The following is a 4,611-nucleotide window of genomic DNA, read 5'->3' on the forward strand; positions in this document are numbered from 1 at the left end:
CGCATGCCTGTAGTCCCAGCTACTCGGGAGGCTGAGGCAGTAGGATCGCTTAAGCCCAGGAGTGTGAGGTTGCTGTGAGCTAGGCTGATGCCATGGCACTCACTCTAGCCTGGGCAACAAAGCGAGACTCTGTCTCAAAAAAAAAAAAAAGCTTCCAAGGGAATGCTAGTTACAAACTTAAAGTGTGGCAATAACTGTTGGACACAAATCTGGTGAATTTCGTGTGACCCTGAAATGGATTCAAATAGTGCTGGGCTCTTGTTTCAGGTACAAAAATTTAAGGAAGCACCAAAAAAATTCAGCAATCAAAACATATAATACATGAATGAAGTATTTTAAAAAATAAAAAATTAATACACAAAAAAAATCCATGATGAACAACATATCGACATTTTGAATAAAGACAGGCTCAGTATTACTGAGTTTTCCTTTTGCTTCAGATTCCAATATGTCTCAGCATGGCACTGTGACTAATCTTGTCATTATTTAAATTTAAATTTTTGGTATTTTGTTTGTCATGAATTTTTTGCATTAATTTTATTTTAAAAAATATCTCATGAAAATATTATTTGTCTTGATTATGGAGTTTTTGGCACCCTGTTTATTTACCACTATAAAAAAAATCTGATAATTAAATTTCTTATCCTTTAGAATTTTTCTTTTATACCTTTTTTTTTTTTTTTTTTTGAGACAGAGTCTCACTGTGTTGCCCGGCCTAGAGTGAGTGCCATGGCATCAGCTTAGCTCACAGCAACCTCAGACTCCTGGGCTTAAGCGATCCTCCTGCCTCAGCCTCCCGGGTAGCTGGGACTACAGGCATGCACCACCATGCCCGGCTAATTTTTTCTATATGTATATTTTAGTTGGCCAGATAATTTCTTTCTATTTTTAGTAGAGACGGGGTCTCGCTCTTGCTGAGGCTGGTCTCCAGCTCCTGACCTCGAGTGATCCACCCACCTCGGCCTCCCAGAGTGCTAGGATTACAGGCATGAGCCACCGCTCCCAGCCTTCTTTTATACTTTTAAAAAGCACTCTTTTAGACTACTTAGAAATAACATTTTTAAAAATTATATATTACTCATAAGTATACAAAACAGGAAAATATAAATGAAATAAATTGGTTATGGTATTTTCAGAAGATCTTCCCACCAAAGCCGTACTCTGATTCACACCTCAATTCAGCTCCTTCTGTGTCTGTGCTTTCCCCACATAATGCTGTTCTCAGTGCCATAAGAAGCATTGGTGGTGTAGCATCTCCTCGCAAAGTGAATCACTGTTGCTTTGAGAAGGCAGTTCTTTTTTTTTTTTTTTTTGAGACGGAGCCTCATTCTGTTGCCCTGGCTAGAGTGCCACGGTTGTCTGCCTAGCTCACAGTAACCTCAAACTCCTGGGCTCAAGCAATTCTACTGCGTCAGGTTCCCAAGTGGCTGGGACTACAGGCATGCACCACCATGCCCAGCTAATTTTTTCTATATATTTTTAGTTGTCCAGATAATTTCTTTCTACTTTCTTAGTACAGAAGGAGTCTCGCTGTTGCTCAGGCTGGTCTCGACCTCCTGAACTCAAAGGATCCACCCGCCTCGGCCTTCCAGAGTGCTAGGATTACAGGCGTGAGCCACCCTGCCTGGCCAGAGAAGGCAGTTTTTAATTCTAGCACTCTCTGGATCTTACCAGAAGATGTTAAAAATGGTACGTTTTCAGTTTGCACACACAAGGAATGACAAACACACCACAACAGCTATCTAGCTGACCAATAGTAACTGTGAGATGCTATCACTTGTGAGAAGCCTGCCAATTTCAGAGCTGAAAGAATGTGTCTTAGAATCAATGAAGTACGGTGACTTTTTCTCAGAAGAAGTCTGTCACCAAAGTTTCCCTCTAGCTCTCATTGGTGAAGTTGGTATCCTCCACAGCTGGATCAACTGCTGGCAAAAAGAAAGGAGATTCCAACACATGCCTTGGACTCATCAACGTGCATCCTCCATGGCTGGGAACATTTTCGTGGGGGATAAAATGAGGATTTTATTAGCCAGGAGAAACAGGGGAATGGGTGCTGATGGGAAAACTTCTTATCATTTTACCTATATATCTATCTCATCTTTCGCTGATGGACATTGAAGTGATTTCCAATTTCCATTTTACGAACACTGCTGCAGAGATCATTCTTGAACATGTGCACAGTTACAAGAGTTTCTCTAGGATACATACTAAAAGGTGGGATTTACCTGCATAACAGTGTAGCCATTTAAAAAAATTTTATTATTGAGAAACTTTCCAAACATACACAAAAGCTGAGAATATAATGTGTCTCAAATGTCCATCCCCCAGCTTCATTTTGCCATATATTAGTTTCATCTACTCCCTCCCCCTTGTTATGTTTTGTGGTTGGAATATTTTAAAGCAAATCTCAGACATCATATCATATGACCTGTAAACATTTCAGTATGCCATTCAAAAGGAAATATGCAAATGTTTTCTTGTATAACCACAATGCCAAAATCTCATCTAACAAAATTTAAAATAAATCCTAAATATCATTTAATATCCAAGCTATACTCAAATTTTGTCTATTGTATAAAAAAAAATCCTTCTTTTTGTAATTTCTGTTTAGAACAGAATCAAACAAGCTCCATTCATTTTACTTGGTTCTGTCTCTCTTGTCTTTTAAGTCTTACAGTTCTCTTACTCTAGAAGAGTTCCCTCCTCTTTTATTTTTCCTTTCATTGACTTGTTGATGAAATTAGAGTCCAATACAAAGTCCCTTCTTTGGATTCAGTGTATTGTTTCCCTGTGAGCTGCATCCTTAAACTCAATACTTTCTGTGGACTAGAGGTCAGTTCTAAAGGCTCTGATTAGATTATGATTCAAAAGAAGTTTTGCCCAAGAATTCCTCCTGGAGGTGCTGTGTACTTTCTGCCTCTCCATCAGGGGGCACAGAGGTTGGTTGTCTCCACTTTTTGTGATGTTAAGATTGATTCTGGAGTTAAGGTAGAGATGGCCTGATTTTGTACCTTTCTCATCTTGTGGTTTTTGAAGCTTTAATAACCATTGCCTGAAACAGTTATTTCACTAATGGCTGAAATGATTTTCCAGTTTGGGCACTCCTGCATTTGTTAACTAGCCTCAAGGCTAAGTAAATGCCTCCTTAAATTGTATACCCTGGACACCTCTTTTGCCTCACCCTTGTCCCAACTCTAGCTAGAATTCTTCCATACTGAAGAATTTCCCTTATCCATATGGACATTTGGTTACACCAAGATTCACTTTATATCAGAAAAACAAGATAAATGTTTAGTTCTTTCCCTGTAATTATCCATTTTCAGAGAAATGAGTTGATGTCTATGCAATCTCCAGGACCACTCTTTTTCTAAAAAATTATTCTGAACTGATGACTTTTTATATATTCATATGTTTTAATCAAATATAGTCCTTAATCTTTTGGTATCAAAATTATTCAATGTGTGCCCCCAGGAACATACAGCCCTAGTGATTGTCCATTATCATGGACAATTTCAATGTCCATTATTATGACAATTTCAATTCTCTAATGTAGTTGCCCTTATCATGTGTTTTCTTTTTTTTTTTTATTTCTCACTAAGACTGTTTATCATGTGTTTTAGATATCCCCTCGTATTCAACAGTTTCTTTGCTCATCCTTGCTTTTTGTTAGCAGCTGTATTGAGATATCATTTATGTACCATACAATTCCCCCTTTCAAATATATAATTTGATGGTTTTTAGTATATTCACAAAGCTCTGCAACCATCATAGCTATCTAATTCTAGAACATTTTTCCCCACCCCATACCATCACTGGTCATTCCCTATTCTTCTCAACCCTTCCTTACCTCCTGGCATTCACTAATCTGCTTTCCTTCTCTATGAATTTGCCTATTATGGACGTCTCAAATAAAGAGAATCAAATAATGTGTGACGTTTTGTGACTCATTTCTTTCACTTAGCATGTTTTTAAGGTTCATCCATGCTGTAGCATGTATCAGTACTTCATCTCTTTTTATGGCTGAATAACATTCTGTTGTACAGATAGCCATATGTTGTTTATCTATTCATGAGGTGACGGCCATTTGGGTTGTTCTCACTGTTTGGCAATTATGAATAATGCAACTGTGACTATTCATCTACAGGTATTTGTGGGGACGTGTTTTCAATTCTCTTAGATATACACCTAGGAGTGGAATTGCCAAGGCAAACTTTATATATATTCTTCTGAGGAACTTTCAAACTGCATCCAAAATGGCTGCACCATTTTACATTTCCACCAGCAGTGTAAGAGGATTCTGATTTTCCCATGTGGTCATCAGTATTTATTATTTAATATATTATAATTGTGGCTTTGATTGTCATATCCCTGAGAACTGAGGACTAATTACGTTGAACATAGTTTCATGTGCTTATTGACCACATGTGTATCATCCTTAGTGGCCAATGCCTGTAATCCCAGCTCTCTGGGAGGACAAGACGGGAGGATTGCTTAAGCCCAGGAGTTCTAGGTTGCAGTGAGCTATGATAGCACCATTGCACTCCAGCCTGGGCAACAAAGTGAGACTCTTTCTCAAAAAAAAAAAAAAAAAGATAAATGTCTATTCAGATG

This window comes from Lemur catta, chromosome 1, assembly GCF_020740605.2.
Source record: "Lemur catta isolate mLemCat1 chromosome 1, mLemCat1.pri, whole genome shotgun sequence".
NCBI classification, from domain to species: Eukaryota; Metazoa; Chordata; class Mammalia; order Primates; family Lemuridae; genus Lemur; species Lemur catta.